General features: G+C 38.5%; 1 protein-coding gene across 1 annotated transcript in view; it reads left to right on the forward strand.

The window, feature by feature from the left end:
- The window catches only part of USP10 (ubiquitin specific peptidase 10), a 54,725-nt gene that overhangs the window by 2,594 nt on the left and 34,881 nt on the right, over positions 1 to 17,250 (forward strand). The window lies entirely within an intron of this gene.

Raw genomic sequence — 17,250 nt, forward strand, 5'->3', positions numbered from 1 at the left:
TTATTAAGGTGAGCTAGAAGTACACATTGTATCACTGCAGGTTTTGTCTGATGTTGAGCTGATTTAGCAGTGGATATAGTGGAAATCATTTGTCATCAAGGTAATCTGAAAATCGTCTTTAGAAAAAAGGCATTTAAAAAACTATTTCCCTGTTTGGAAAGAGTAATACTCTGTAGGAACAGTTGTTTTAGCCAATTTTTCTATTGTTTCTCATTAATACAAACGCATCATTTATAAATCTTACGAAAACAAGTTAAGCAGAAGAAAGGATACTGTAGCAGAATGAATCATTCATGCTTGTTTTGTTCTTTCACCACTGCTGTGGTGTCAAATTAACTCAGTGCCATTTTAAATGTACTGTACTGCCCCAAAACCTGGCTGAAGTAAAAACCAGTAGAGTTTGTGTTCAGAAAAAGCTGAACAAGCTCATAAGCTGCTCATCCTCACCCAAGCCTGTGTCTGGCCTGGCAACCAGACTAACTGGAACTCGGAGCATGGCATGCAATCCGACTCCCTGAAATACTGCACGGCAAACTACCTCTTTTACGGCTGGCTTGGAGCGTTGCTCCCTGTCAGGGTGTAGTTTGATGTTCTCTTAAGCCAGTGCTGTTTCTGGAAGAAAAAAAACCAAAAACATCAGTCTGTAGGCATTTGTTCTGTGCTGTATTTGCAGTGTATTGCCTGACGTTTGCGGATGACCTTGATTAGTAAATGGACCTGTCTCAAAAATAATCTTAGAAAAATGGTTGTTACGCAGCTGGATGAGTTTCTTGTGCTAGCTTGCTTGCATCCATGCAGATGTCTGTCCTCACAGGCAGCAAGAAGCGTTTGGAGAGAGGGCTGTGTGGATTCTGTCTGTCAGGTTCCTGAAATACACGAAAACTATGGGGGGCACCCTGAACACAAAATGAAAGGTGGCTCTGGGCAAGGGCTGATGGGTGGATTTGGGGAGAGGTGTTTGAGTGCATCACTTTGCTGTAGTTGCTGCTTCTTCCCTGTCCTGCTCAGTTGCTGTTCTGTGTTTTAAAGGCGTGAAGAAGCTGGATATGTCTCCCTTTTTTTTTTTGAGTTCCACTTTCATTGCTGAGAAGGGGCTGGGTTGGTCCTTTTGCTAGAGCTTTTTCTGATGGGCTGAGTAGTTGTTCTAGGCTTCTGTGGTCTCGGGAATTCAGGCTGCAGCTGAAGCTGTGAGTTTAGGTAGCCAGAAGATATCATTTGTCTTTCTAAAATGTGAATGATGAATCCACGTAGAATATAGTGGGTGAATGTGGGTTGGTTAATGTAAAAAAAGGAAGTCTGGGAAAACTGGCATAGAACTTAAATTTGGAACTATATGGCAGCATGCAAATAATGGAATAAACCTCACATCTTTTGTGAATGGCTGCTATTTATTCTGTGCATTCTAGACTATAGCGCTGATTTGGAGACTTTTTAGAATGGATCCAGCCATTTACTTATTAATAAATGAAGTTTTTGTAGGCAGTTGCTTAAACACCCTGCTTTTTCCATTCATGTAGCTGTTAAAATACTTGTGAACTTAAGTGGGTTTTTGTTTATAGGTAAACCAAGCAGTCTGATTTCTGTTTAGTGATATACATGCAACATGCTGTGTAGTACAAAACAGCCAGATCTGTTGTAATAGAAGTTGCTGGCCTTGGGCCATTGGATTATAGTCGTTTGTCACTCTAATGCCATTTCAGCAATGTAGATGTTCATTTCCAAAGAATTAAACATGCTAGAACTGCGGTTTTTCTTTTTGATGGAAGTGTTTTATGTGTGATCATTAAACATACAACTGGGGATTATGGAACAAAGAGTTATGCTTCATGGTGAAAAAAGTGTGTGTGCATGTACATGTGTGTGTATATACATGAGCATTCCATAATGGAGTAGTCTAATTAAAACTGGGATTCTAAACCCTATTTTTGTTTTATGAAATTGTAACACATGTTTAAGAGTACGTGTTTTAAGTATTCCCAGTAATGGTGCCGTGTTGATTATTTTTAAAACACTTTAAAGGATTTTGTTAGATTAGCACTCGTTAATATATTCATTAACACTCTTCTAGAGTAAAACCTAGAAGTACATTAGTCTTTTTAGTTTTGTATTTGACTCTCTAATACCTAATTTAATTGCAGATGTTCTTGATATTTTAAATACATGTAAGAACTTTTCCTCCCTGTTTGACAACGTAAGGATCTTTGGTGCACGCTGCAAGGTCTGTTTTTCTTCACCTGTAGTTAGGCAGGAGGTAGCTTAAATCACAAGTAGCTCTAAGAAAGTGTTTGTGTAAGGTTTATTTAAGTCATACACCTTATGGAAAAGCATGTGTTTGACATAAAATTAAGAAAGGCCTTCTTGAGATGCTATGATAGTCACAAATGTTAGTGCCACACAAACTGAAAGACATGTGCAAGAGTGCTTTTTGCTAATTAGAGTATTGTATGTGAATTCATATCATGTATGGAAGTTTTAAAGGAAGCACTGTGTGTTATTTGCATTGGAATTATAGTAGGAAAGAAAGGGATATGGATCAGCTTGCATTGAATGTAATGTTAACCCAAACTGGAAAAATCACTTAAAGGTTCTGTAACTTTTTGTACTTTGGCAAAAAAGTAAGCCCCCGATTGGAGTTCAGCTTCGAGGTGGAAGAGAAAAATGCCCGATCTGTAAGAAACTGTAAAGAAGAACGTATCTCTAAAGGTTGTGTGAAAAGATGCATTTAAAAAAACATATAAGAAAGTAGGTTTTCCTCAAAGAATTCTGTGTTGAAAAACTTCTCTCTTTGTTTTGTTTGAACCAAACTGAACAAGCTAGCAGAAACAGCAGTGCTGTATTCCCTGAGTGCAGCGGGCATGTTTTTTCATACAACATTTCGAGCCTGCTGTAGTAACTCACAGGTTTCCTGCCTCATTTTTCCCCATAAATGTTGCAGGCTGGCAACGGATTTACCAGTCTAACTTCAAATAGAGAAGTTGTATATCATTCATGCAAAGTGAAGGCTTTTGTTGTGAAAATGTTTTCTCTTGTTGGAGCGGGATTCCTTTGTAGGTAGTGTAGCAACGTGTTACCGATAGTGATTCTTACAGTGTCAAGGTAGTGTTCTTATTTTCATGAGTTCTTAACTGCTTTGCCATATGCACATACCTATCTCAGCGGGAACATGTATAGAATTTGCTCTTTAGCCTGTGTGGCAAAAATATACAGATGTGTTTTAAGTTGGCTGAAGATCACCTGGTATTAGCATTGAAAACCCCTAGAATGCGGGTGGGATCACTGGGCATCGGCTGACAAGAGTGACTTTAGGTGTGGTGACTTTCATTATGTGAACGTATCAAGATTTCAGATGCTCTCCGTGGTATCAAACCACAGATATTCTCGCTTCTGGTTGTCTGGTGAAGCAGAGTTCCTGTTGCACATGGCTCTTATTTGAACAGGCTGAGTGTAAGTTTTAAAGAGGGAAATGAATTCAAAGCTAACCTTCTTTACAAGGTGGGAGTTAAAGACATGACTGACAGGAAAAAAAGGGGAGATAAAGGCAAGATATTTGTAATCCCTTTGATTCTTGTTGCAAGTGTTAGGAGGGATGGAGAGGGAAATGGAAAAAGTTTAGTTGCTTAGTTTAATGGTAGCAACAGGCAATTAGATTAATTGTATTCAAATGATGGTTTTAGGCCATGCTACTTAGGAGAGGATTTGATTAAAAATGATGCTATACTGGTACATAATATGGGATGGTCTTGTCATTTTAAATACGAGTAGGTATGATAAAAGGAGAGGGAAATAAAGCAGAGAGAAAGAGTCATTGTCAGCACAAGTTACAGCTGAATTGCAAGAAGAATGAAGTTCTCTTGAGTTCCAGTCTACTTCAGTCTACCCATTAAATCATACGATTTCTAATAATAGCTAGCTGTTACCAAAGAAAGTAAGAAATAGTGCTGTAATGTCCCTAAAGCGTGGAAAACCTCACTTTCTGTTCCTCTGCTGCCTTTGGGATGCAAAACCAAAGCTGCCACTGTTGAAAATTTCTGTGGAGCACTGTAGTTAATTGATATTAAGTTGGAAAAAAGTCAAAGACAACTTATTTAGGCAATTCCCAGTACTCGTTTTCTTCTCAGCTAAAGGCTGTGACCATAGGCTATTGCCACTTAACAAGAAGTTTAAGCTTCCAGGAATCACAAATAGTGAAAACTCCCTAACAAAACTTAAGATGACAAAAAAGGCTTTATGCTATTCATATACTTCCATAGCAAGCAAGAAGGAGAATCCTAAAATTATCATCCTGGCATTGCAAGCAACAGAAAATGTAAGTGCAGCAGAATCATAAAAGTGCAAAAGAGGAGTAGAAAGAGTAGTTAGCTTTCAGAGGAAGAGAAATAAAGGTGTTGAGTTTGCTTATGTCAACAGGTTTGCATTCTTAGTCTTTTGAACTTTACCTTTGTTCAAACACTGAATTGTGGTGGTCACTCTTGCTGCTGTGAGTCGAAAGACTGTAAATACCAGATGCTGGCATGCGGTGTTTCAGATGTTGCCAGAGACTCAGAGTTTCCTTGATTGTGGAGGATAAAGGCAATGGACATGTATTACACTTAGTACTAATGATTGTTGCATAAAGGCCATTATGGTTTTCTGCTTTGGTGTAATTGCATCCTTAAAATAGAGATTTCCCTGCCTTAGGGCAGCTGTGCATGTGTTTTTCCTTTGCTTTGTGCTGCTGCTAGTAATGGTGGGTGCCACGGTCAGAAGTTGCAGTGGGCTAGAGGGATCCCTCATTCCTGGGAGCAGTGCTCGGTTGTGTGCTGAGCTACATAGCATGTGCGTGTACAGTATTTTCATGGCAGCATGACTTTATAGTCTGAATTCTTCACAGTTTTTTTTCTAGCCAAAAAATCTTAGGGCTTAGCTAAGAGCTAAGGTATTTTATAGCCATTTGGTTTGCATACCAAATTTTGTAGAACTGTTTGTGCTACAAATTTATTTATTTTATGACAGCTTTTTTTTAAAAAAAGAGCTTGTAATTGGTGAACAACTGCTTATTATAAGAACTTTGAAGATTAGCTCCAAGTATGAGTTTCCAACACATCCAGTGTGTTTACTGTGTAGCCAGAGGTTGCCATATTTGATAATGGCAGACATCACTAATTTGAAGCTTAGTTTAATTTGTATTTTCTGTCTTATTTGCAAAACAGCCATTTTGAACAATAGCATGAGTTAATGATTGTTTGCCAAATGTTTTTATGATTTGCAAGAATTTTTTATTGGATTTGGGACCAAAGGTGGCAATGTATAGCCACATGAGAAGCATGTTCTTTCAAAAGCTGCCTAAATTGGTGTTGTTTGAAAGTGGAAAGTATTATAAGTTCACAATACACAGGCTGAAATATGAGGGTGTGGTTTCATCGTTGTTGCTTAACCTTGTCAGCGTTGTGGATTAGATAGCAATTTGCTAGTATTATTATTAGTGTTATTCTTTTGAAATGAGCTACCTAAAAAAAAAAAAAAAAAAGTAGTTTTAAAATCAACAGTGTTGTTATCATAGAGTAAACCTATTGCCATATTCATACCCAGTTTTTAATGCTGCCATTTAAAAATATGGGTGTTTAATATGCTTACTCTCTGTGTGTCAGTTGCAGCAGTCTATTAATCTGAGCATTTGTTTTAACAGCTATCTTGCATCTACATGAAATTGTGTTGTGGATACTTAATCTCTAAAACAATCTCAGGAGAAGGTGGCATATGTGTCGTGTCCCAGTTTTCATTTTAACTTGCACACAACTTTAAAATACCAAGTTGCTGTCATGGGCAGTGCCACGACACTGAGATCGTCTCAGGTTTCCACCTGCCACTTACCACACTGGCTGTGAGAATACTGAGAATCAAAGCAATAGGTGGTGCCCTCAGCTTCTGTCTGCCAGGGGACACACAGCATACACATGTGTCACATGGTGAAGGAGTGGAAGGGGTTTGAGTTCCTGCAGAGAGAAAATAGAGTAAGAACCTCTGTAGAATTACTCTTAAACCTCAGCAGTTACAGAGCTTAAAATATAGGAGATATAGGATATATGTGGTGGTAGTTGTGCTTCGTTTCTGTGATCGCCTTGAGTCATTTACCAATCATTGTGTTTTTTGCAAGTTCTCTGGTTTATTTTTGGCTGTTTTTCTGTGAGATTATAACCCATTTTTGGCAGGTCACAACTTGCAAAAAGAAGTCTCATTCTTCCTTGCTCCTAGCCACTTGCATCTTTTGCTTTACGCTGGTTCCTCACCTTCTTAACCCTCCTTCCCCAAGCAGGGATGAGGGGGGGAAGTAATCTGGATCATTTTCTCTCAGTTTGAGTATAATCATCTCGCTCATCAGTTCAGCATGTGCCAGAACTGGCACAGGAGAAGAGGTAGGATTATGAATCCAGAAAGAGGAAAAGGAGAGTGAAAACTCCGTGGCCTCAGTGAATGGAGTAGGTGGTACTTGTTTTTAATGATCAGCCAGTGTTTTCTCTTACGGTCACTGTTAAATGTGTGGTGCCTTGCCAGGGTGGTTACCCTGTACAAGCTCTGGGTATCATTAGCTTTTGCATTGTCTTTTTTAGTTCATGGTGGTTGATGTGGTTTGGTAGGACTTTGCACCACATTTAGATTAATCCTAAACTTTCTAGGTTTAATCTCACTCAGCTGTAGCTCTAAGCTTTCAGCACTTCCGAAATTTAGGGTTCAGATGCAAAGTCAGCCCTTCAGAAGAGGCGTACCAGTCCTGGGTGGGTGGGCTCAACTGCCTTCTGAAAGTGCTGATCTATTTTCCTTGTCAGGATGGAGTCCAGATAGCTAAGATTAGGTGAGGTAAAAATTAGCTATCTTAAATCCTGCCCTGAGTAATTGCTTGTGAAAAGCATTGTGTGGGTGACTTGTCTAGCTGTGGTGCTGTTGGGGATAGATTTTAGTTTTCCACAACGTTTAGCTACAGTTATTCAGAGGCTATCTATTATTTTCCTACTTTTCTTAATCTTCCAGTGTGTTTTTTCAGCTTGATTGACAAACTGGAACAGCGGTTTCCTTGCTGCCCAAGGTGGAATTGTCCCCTGAGACAGGTCTGTATTGATGCTGTGGGGTATTAGTCCGCTGTGAAGATGTGAGTAGTGGAAATAAGCAAAGAAAATATTGAATGTGTACAAACTAGTGGGAATCAAATGAAGATACAAGCAGTCTTAATTTTTGTTCAGCTTTGCTTTTGATTACTTGATTTTAGAAGCATAATTTTTAGTGTTAATTTCCTTATCTTAAATAATAGGGTGCTGTCCATAATCTCACATGCTACATCTGCAAGGTCAGCACCTTTATGTACGTGGAAAGGGCGTCTGCTACCCAAGTGCATGGAGCAATTCACAAGAGAGGGAGTAGTATTAAAGGAGTTGAGATACTGCTGCGACTGAATTAAAGAGCCTTCTGTCTAACAGTAGAAAGATGATGCGATTCCAGAATTTTGGGTGATAATTCAGCTTTTGGGGAGGAGTGTGGTCTGATAGGCACAGACCAGTTCTTTCAGTTTCTTTTTTTTTCCCCCTGTGCTGTCTCTACTGATAACTTCAGATCCTATGTCGTCTCTTCATCTCTTTTTCCTCATCTTTGGCCTCATCAAGCCCATTGTAATCTTCTTGAACCACTTAAAAATGTGCTTATATTCAAACTCGTTGAATTTTTTTAAAACTCAGGGTCTTGTTGCACTTACCCAGGTCTCTGCCTCTCTTTTTCTTTTTAATAACTTAATCCAAGTCTAGATGTATTAGTTTTACTTATTTAAATCATGGATTTGGTGGATAAAAGTTGCCTGTGAGGTGAATGCAGGTATAGTAAGCCCAGAAGAAGAAAGGCTTTCCTCTGCCAGGGCGCTGCCAAGCACCTCTGAAGCTTGCTAGCTGGAAGCCATTACAGGGAAATGTAATGTCTTTGTTCTGGTAGCCCAGAGCATCCTGCCTTGCTGGGGTAGGAATGTGCTGGCTCCTCAACACTATGAACTCTGTGGATGGTAGAAAAGATAGTGCATGTGCTGTTCTTCCACCTGGAGGAATTGAGAGCAGCTCATTGAAAACAATGCTTCCAAATCTTAGTTGCTAAAATGCCTGCTAAATAAAGAGTTTGTAAACCTCAGAAAAACACTGATTTATACAGCATGTCTGGAACTTGAGTGGACTGCTGTGAGGTGTTCAAAGACAATTTGCTATTTAATGTGGCCAAAGCAGTGTTCTTCAGATGCAGGACTGATTTTACTACCGTGTTCTTAGAAGTTTTCTCTGTTTGTTCTGCTGTAGGTGTCTGGCACAAAAGGTTGCAGCCCTAATGATTTCAGTCTGGCAGAGAAAAAAACGGCTAACATCAAGGTTCTTCTGCTGGGAAGTATTAGATTAGTAAGAGATTGTTCTGCCTGCTCCACCTATAATAAAATAGCAGTTAAACGGGCTGTGCTCTTGAGTAACTTCATGTTCCAACTTCTCTCTCCTCAGTGCTTATCATGCTATAGTAAATCAGAATAATTCAGGTCTTAATTATTTTTGTTCTCTATTATAGGAAGAGTTTACAATTTGCACGTTAGACTCAATAACTAGTTCAGTGCAAGCAGAGCTTGCAGACCTTGAAGTAAATGTGTTTGCTCAATTTTGAGCAACCAGCCTGAAGCTGGTGTTTCCAAACTCTTCGAGGGTGTGAAGATAATAGAGGCTTAGCAATAGGTGTTTTACCATCCACTGCTCTTGAGCTCAAAACTGAGGAAGGACCTATCTACCCATTTTGGAAGTAATTATTTTTCTTTTGATATTTATTTGCGAGGACTGCCTACTTGGAGAATTTACTAGGAAAGTATTTTTGTTTGGCTTTTATTTTGATTTAACGTCACAAGAAAATAGGTTGGAAAATGTTACTTGTCTGGATCACTGGCAGATGTTCTGTGAGCTTGCAGTAGTGGAGCTGCTGATGTAAAGGTGTCAGAAATTCCATCTTCTGCTCTCCAAGGAGCTAAGATTTGGTGTAGTCAGCTCTGACAATTCAGTTGTTATTTTCCCTCTTCCTTGCTGCCTGGAATGCACTTACCAGGTATTCTTGCTGTAGTCCCAAAATGACTGCTCTTCACTGCAGCTCTTGTTTGTGTAAGACGTGAATGTATGTTCTTGGCTTCCAGTGGAAGGTCCACAGAAGATATTGTCTTCTGTTTGAAAAAGAGGAAAGCAAGACTAAAGCAAGAATACCAAGCTCTCTCATAGGATGCAAATTAAAAGGTATATAAAATGTAGATATAATCTTCCTGTCACTGGGCCGTTGCTTTATGATCACATATAAATGATACAGCTGTGTTGTCCTTTTTATACTATTATTATTTACAAAATGAAATTGTGGTTGGTTTTGGGCATGGTTTTTTTTTTTTTCGTTGTTTTGTGGAACAGAAGAAAAATATCAGTTGGGGAAAGCTTTAAATGTGAAACAGCAGAGTTTTTTTGCTGGGGCAGTCCTGCTTGGGAGACCAGAATATAAGAGACTTTCCGTGGCTGGGTAAGGTACACCTCACTCATAAATGCATGTCTGTGTAAGATGATGGGTTGGTTTTTATTCTTTCACTCCCTTTTCCCTCCCTACTAACTACAGTCAGCACTTTATAGACAGCTTCTGTGGGCTAGTTGCACTTTGTGGCAGCTGCTGTTTGGTTGGAATGGAAGAATGCCAACAAGCACCTAATTTTTGGTAATAGAATGAAGAGAGTACGTAAACAGAATTTGTTTGGGTGTAAGAAATTGGCTTGTGTTTTGGCAGTTTTTTGTATGGTTATTGTTCAGTGTGTTGCTCTTATTTCAAATACGTTGTGTAATTGATGAAAACGAATAATAATGAAAGAGCGCAACCTGCTCTGCTTTTGTGAATATTTGAATTACAATCTTCAGGATAAGCTGTTCTGATCCACGTTGTGTCCCCCTGATTGTGTCAGGCTGTAGGGACCATTTGGTCATCAAACCTGTCCTTCCAGTAACGTTGTGGCCACAACTGAAACATCACCAACTTGTGCTTTCATACTAGCCAGTGATCTGTTCTTTCCTCTCGTCGGAAAATGAGCTTTTGGGAATGATCATTCTTTTTTTTTCATAATGAAATAAATTCCCCTCAGATTAATTCATATAAAATGTGTGGAAAATGCCTGACTTTCTTCAGCTGTAAGAATTCTGTAATAGCATCCAAGAAACCCTGAGCTGGGGAAAAAAAAAAAGGGAAGGTACAGTCATGCACTATATTTTTGAGCCTTTGATTGCTTAAATGGTAGGCAGGCGGAGTTGTACTGACTCATGGGCTTAGTTGACCTACATTTACCTAGCTCTGATCTTTCTCCAGGCACTACGTAGATTTGTTAATGTTCTAGTTTTAAGCTGCAGGCTAGTGATAAAGGACTGCAAGCTGTACTAAGAGTTTGCTCATGATTTGTTGCGTTTTCAACTGTTAAAAGCTTTAATATGCAACTTCCCCACCTTAAAGTGCCACTTAATTTCTATACATTTTTGTTTATAAAAATGGACTTTAGTTTTCTATAAAATGGATATATCAACATAAGATTTTTCATAAACTGGTTTGCCTAAAATAGTACTATTTAGGCTGTGATACAGCTGTAAATATATGGCCAGTGCTCTTCATAGCTCCTGGTTATGTGTTGTTGCTGGCAAATTCAGAATCTAATGAAAAAAAAAGGTTTTCAGTCTCACAATTTTGTGTTTTTATAAGCATTTTAGCAATAAGTTTTGTGGGATTTGGAAGTTCAGAAAACCTTGTTGTATCAAACTAGATAATCATCTGTGTGCTAAGACTTGATGGATTTCAGTCTCAAAGGAAGGAGAACCTGAGGGAAGATTGTCTTTCCCTACACTTTCCAGAAAAAAAAGTTGACAAACCTTGACAAAGTGAGAGAGAAGGGTGAGGGAGAAATACCTGATTTGCTGCTCGAATGGCTAATGCAAGAGCGTTCTCTCTGCTAATAAAACCCAAGTGCGGTCATACGCATGTGCCCTTTTTTCCTTGCCAGAAAAGAGACTTCTGTCTGACTGGTTCATTTTCTTCCTCTACTCCAGCCTGTCCTGATGGCCTTAAGAAAGAATAAGTACACTTTGTAGAAGTAGCTTGGTGAGCAAGATTGTGTAGCTTATGGTATACATAAATTGAAATGATGAAATAGTTTATGTGTGAACTAGTTTTGATTTGTTAGACCTTCTGCTTAGATACAATTGCATTACTCCTTGTGACCATCAAGTAAAAGCTGTATTTTTAACTCATTTGTGGAAAAGCAGTTGAAGTGGGAGTATTTGCAGCTTAAACTAATTTGACTGGAAGATCTGAAGCTGTGGTTATTAGATGAAGGCCATGTTAGTGCTTCCTGAAAGCAGAAGTTGACACTTCATTTTCCTAGCTTTCTTGTAGCACAGGTGACGTGACGCATCAGCAGTGCTATTTCTACCCATTTTTCTAGGACAAGCAGTGGTGTAACATGTACTCCTCCTCCTTGTATTCCTCCAGGAGAGCGTTCGTGTTGCTAGACTGGAATACCAGTGGAGATGTCATTACAGGCAGTGGGGTAACATTAGCATTAATTTTTTAAGTGGTTAAGGAGAGCACAGCAAAAAGCAGCCGACATGAGGAGAGCTTGCTGGTGAGGCATTTTAATCCTTTGGGGTCTTCGGAGAACTTTTTCCTGCCCTTCTTGGAATTAGTTCTGTTGCTGCTGCTTTTGTCTGCATAGTTAAAATGCCACTTGGTCAGTTATGGTAGTCAGAGTTACTGTACAAATATAAAAGTACTCTTACTTTCATTCCTGTGTGATAGAAAACAAATTTTCTTGGGTAGATTTATTTGGTTAATTGGTTTTATGGAATTTATGTTATAACCTAGATGCAGTTAGTATCTTAAAGGTGATGTCATTGATGAAATGTTTTCTTCAAAGTGGTGTGAAATCTGTTGGGAGTGCAGATGTATGTTGTACTGTTGTAATTGTATTATGGAGATTAACTGAGAAACTGATTCCAGTTTTGTTGCAACTGGAAACACCAATGACTGACAGTCAGGAGGGTTTGGGATGTTGCTCCAAGAGAAGTATTTAACATGAGTGGATTTTTTTAAAAGAGAACTAGTGTTGGAAGGCAGGTACCTGACATGGGGAAATTTGATCCCTTTCAGCATATCAGACTGAACACTAAAATTGGTGACACCAGCTCACTAGTGAGTTTTGGAGACGCAGGATGAAAGTCCCTTTTGCTGTACTAGCTTCAGTTGTCTCATTTGTTCAATATTCTTAACTTATACTATAGAAAAAATATATCTCAAATGTGATACAATTTTAAAAAAATTTCTCATCTGCAGAGTATTTGTACAATATTCTAGTCTCACAATTTTAAGTTCTTCAAGAAGGCGGCAAAGATACAGGTCTTTTGATGTCCTCTCTTCAGTCACCCAGGAAGGAGTTCAGAACTACAGTTGTATCTGGTTCTTTCAAACATTTTCAGGAATTTAGTTGTACTTTTGGGTTTTTTTGTGGTTTGGGTGTTTGGTTTTTTTTTTTTTGTAGTCTCCAAAACTATATGAGAGTGTTTTGAATTCAGTCCCTGAATTTTAATTGCAAAATCTTGATAGGTGGAAATATGGCAAATAAGTTAAATCTGAAGTACTCTTAATGTAAGAAAGTTTAATTAAAAACTGCAACATCCATGCCACCATCAGCTTCATGTGAAAAGAGACACTGTTTTAGAATTGCACAAAGTATAGTTAATTTTGCATTGATTTTTTTAAAATTTATGTGCTAGTTGTTGTTAGTGTCAGTGTCTGAAAGGAGTGATTCTGTGTATGTCGTGTACCATTCCGCCTAAAGCTCTCATTTTTAAGGATTATTCAAGCATTGTTTGCTTTTGTTTTCATCCTTAGTCTCATACATTTTACTGTCTGCAAGAAGGCATTCACATTTGAAAACTCCCAGAAGTTCAGAACCTGTGTATTTTGATGCTAGCGTTTAAAAAAGGTGGAAACCAACTCTGTGAATAATTTTCTTCTTAAAGTGATCAGTTGTTAAACCTCAGTATGGAAGATGCTAGATGGGAAAAACATGAGTTTCTGATCGTGCATATAAGAAAGACATTTTGTTTTGTTGGTATATTTTTGCTCACATTAGTTAAAATCATGTTAATTTTAATATGTTTAATAACATATTGTGCATCTCTGGTAAATGGTCGAATTGGGTTGCAGTTGTGAATTGCAAAATGGAATAGATCCATCAGTGTGATTTGGGTTTACTGTTTTGTTCTTCCGTTCCAAAGCAGAGATTTGGAAACATTGACAAGAAAGTGGAAAGGTAGCAGAGGTAGGGTTTTCCCCCCCCAAGAATTCCACAAAGCCTTGTCCTCTCCCCACCCCAATGCCCTTGCTTCCCCTGAGAGGAGACTTATTTTCCATCTGTCTTACACAGCTGCAAGTGGAAGATGGTTGAGATATGTACAATACTGTTTTGACGTTGCTCTTAATCTATGGCAGAAATCAAGCTCACCAGACTGAAGTATCTTAAGGGATCCTTGAATACACTTAATGTAAGGTTAATGATAGCTCTGCAGAGTTAAATAATCCGTGGAGTAGCAGGAGAAACACAACGTGAAATACGTGCTCCCAAAAAAGTGAGAGAGGATTCCTTCCCAGGAGCCAGAACAGAAAGCTGCCATGGAGGTTGCAGAGATGCTTTGAGAAGGAGAGAGAGATCAGATTTGACTCTGAATTTAAGCCTCTTAGGGATTATATATCTCTAAAAGTAAGTCTAAGGGCAACGTTACAATCGCAAGTTTTCAAAACTTCCCCCCAATATTCTCTTAAGAGTTTTTCTTCCAAATCCAGTGAGACTGGACTCTTTCTTCTAAGCATCATTCCTGCGCTACCTTGTGAGTTACCACTTACACCACTGACTACTATTTAACATGCTTTTCAAGCAGATGCTTTTTTTTGCCTGAGGATATAAACCAAAATTAATTTTTGAGATGTTTAATTTGAATACTAAACAGTATTTTTGCTGGAGAAAGGTTGATTTTTTTTTTTTTGTGCCTTAAAATGAGATTTGTGTAGAGCTCTTAGTAGTTAAGCTTCAACTTTTCACTGGTAATATTTTTTAATATTTTGGGTTTGTATGTTGCCATACATACTTTATGTCTTATCGACAGTAACAGGCATGGATTTTGCTGACGGGGCCGATTCAGCGCTCTGTTCATGTGCGTTGTTGTAGCGATTGTGCTCATCCTTTGCTCAGGTAGGTGTACAGTTGTAGTTACTGTAAAGTAAAAGGCTCTTGATGCACTGACACGTCGGTAGCGGTCAGCGTGAGCAGCAGCTTACCTCTGAGCACATCACCATCCCTTGCCTGCGTTAGGGCTGAGCGTAAGCAGTCTGTGTCTGAAACCCACTTTTTCTTTGGAGCTTGTATGGTGAGGTCCCAGTCTGCTGTCCGTGATTGGGACGTCAAAGTGCTGTGACATGCACACAAGTTCAGAGATTGATACAGTGTAGGGCAGATTGGAGTTGAGCATTTAAAGGAATCAATTTGATATAGTCCTAATGGGTATGTCTGTTTCTTATGCAAATGCACACCTGAAAATATTAAAACTGGAACTCAAGTAGTCTGAAACGGCTTTGGGAAAGTTTTCACACACGCTGGTGTCTCTCTCTTGTGTGTTTTAAATGTTATTTACAGAGTGTGGGGTAAATTAATGCTGATGGTGAGTAGCGTGTGTAGGAGTTGTGTAAATAATTTAATTGAACTTATGTTTGACTGTTCCAAGTATTTAGTTTTATTTGTCAGTTTGGAAAAAAACTAATTTTGAGGCTTTTGAAATTATGTGGAATAATTTAGAGTGTACAAGCTGGATCCCCAAAAACTCATACTGAAAATTAGATTATTTCTTGCAAGGGTGTATTGCTTTTATAAAACATAGTGCGCTCTTTCTTAAAAATGCTTACTACTTAGGCATTTCAGTTGCAGGAGAACCTTTTAAATTTGAATTAATTGTGCAGGGTAACTACTACAGTGAAGTCTTCCTGAAGCTGTTTCACAGCTAAAATCAAGTATGTTCTTACACAGAGATCACTCGTATAGTGCCAGGCACACCGATTCATGGGGATGGAGGGCGGACAGACAGCAGGCAAGGAGCTAGCGCTGTATTTGAAGTTGCTTAAAATGTCATGGCTCTCCCTTCCTCCACATCCTTTTTTGTAAAGATTATTATACTCGCCAAGTGAGGTGTTATCTCGGTTCTTTTTCAGCACGTAGTTGTGCCTTAAAAAGGGTAGAGAATTCTGTCGTGCTAGCAGAGGGTGCTGTGTGCGCAGCTTGTGGAAATCTGTTTCTTGAGAGGCAGAGGACAGGAGGGTGGGTTAAGTTGGGTAGGTTTAATGTCATCGGTCATATGGCCTAATAAGTTTATTTTGAAACAGTATTTTTCTCAGTTTATTATGCCTGGATCTTTTAAATGGTTTACTTTATGTTTGCAGGTATAAAGCATTGTTAAAGCCTCATAAAATCAAATAAAGTTCTGGTTTCTTCAGGCCTGAATGGGATGGGTTTTTTGGCACTATAGTCTGACTAGGGTTAGTCTTTGGGTTAGATGTTGGTAAATTTTGAATGTCCTGTTTTAAATCATGAAGAAACAGTTGCATAGACACAGCATTTCCCTATGTCAATACATGCCTATATAGTAAAACAGTTCCATGAAGATACTATTAAGGATCACTTTGTTTAACTTTTGTCTTGTGTTCCCTAATTAAAAAGTAGCACTTTTGCACTGAAAGAAGTACCAGGCCTGTGAGACCTCAGTTAAAAACGCTGGTAAATGAAAAGACTGTATTATTATATGGAGGAATTAGGGTTGGATTTATATAACTTTTAATAGTCTATAGTTGAGGTTATTGTTTTGTTTTGTTGCATGACTGCATCAAAAATATCTCCTAAAAACATGATTTAGTTATGATTATTAGGCATGTTTTTGGAATATGATAAATTCTAGCTGGTATGTTACTGAATAAAAATGTCTTGGTTATATTGAGAGCATAAGCCAAGTTTCAAGTGCTGTGCCAAGAAGTGTGAAGCCATTCACTCAAGTACAGTTCAGGGATCCTGTTCTGTTTAGGTGTTGTACAATCCCAGTAGTTAGCAGTTGATTATGTGAAGGTTATTTAAAGCATTAACTTTTTCACTGCACTTCAGACATTTGTATCACAGATGTTCCAGTTTGTTTTGACTGTTAGAATTGTTGGTCGACTAAACCAGATTATATTAATATTTGTTTAAAAACACTGAGGGGTGTTAAAATGGTTAAGCTCTTTCCACACATAAAAGTGATATGTGTAAATCACTTTTTGTGTAAGAAAACTACGTTTTGTAATTGCTGTGGAATTTAGCTTAAACTTAAGCTTTGAAATTTATGAATGTAGGTGGCTGAGAGTCATGCAAACAGTGAGTACATGAGTGTTATTGGAATAAACCACCTAAAGTCAAAAAAATAGTACTGTGATTAAATTACTGTATCTACAGCTTGTGACAGTAGCCTGCACTTCACTAGACATGGTTTTAAAAATTCTGAGAACTTTTTTCTATGGTTTGACTCCCAGTCTAGTTAGTTGTGTCGTGATACAGCCAAGCTAAGGATTTACCATGAGCAAGACCTGACACTAATGAAAAAGCTGGTGTCTGCCCCGGTTTTCTGACAAAGGGTGGAGGATAGCAAAGAATTGTCCTAAATGACCATGAGAGTACACTGAAGGTGAATGAGAGGGGTAAGCTGTAAGGTACTGGACCAAACTGACCTGCTTTTATCCATAGCCATAAAATTTGTGACCAGTGACTTTTAATGTGAATATCCTTCCACATGCCAAGAATGTGTTCTTAGTGGTATTTTCCAGTCCTCTTGTCTATTTGGCAGTTTATTCAACTCCTTGTTCAGCTTCTTTCTGACCCAGTATCTCTCTGCTGTACTGAATGTTCACATGCTATTCAGCTAATTACAACTGGTGGTGGAAGTTTGTAGAAACTTCCAGGTGCTATGAAATGCTGGTATGTCAGGCCTTTTTTTGGGGAATGTTTCATTTTCTGTAAACTAAATACTAGCTCTCATTTTAGTGTGGTTTTTTTTTTGTGGTCTTGTTAGGTACTTAATTTTTTCCATAGAAATCTAGATGCAAAATATCTAAAAGGGTGCAGGAAGACAATGTTGGGGAAGA

This window comes from Nyctibius grandis, chromosome 12, assembly GCF_013368605.1.
Source record: "Nyctibius grandis isolate bNycGra1 chromosome 12, bNycGra1.pri, whole genome shotgun sequence".
In the NCBI taxonomy this organism is placed as follows: Eukaryota; Metazoa; Chordata; class Aves; order Nyctibiiformes; family Nyctibiidae; genus Nyctibius; species Nyctibius grandis.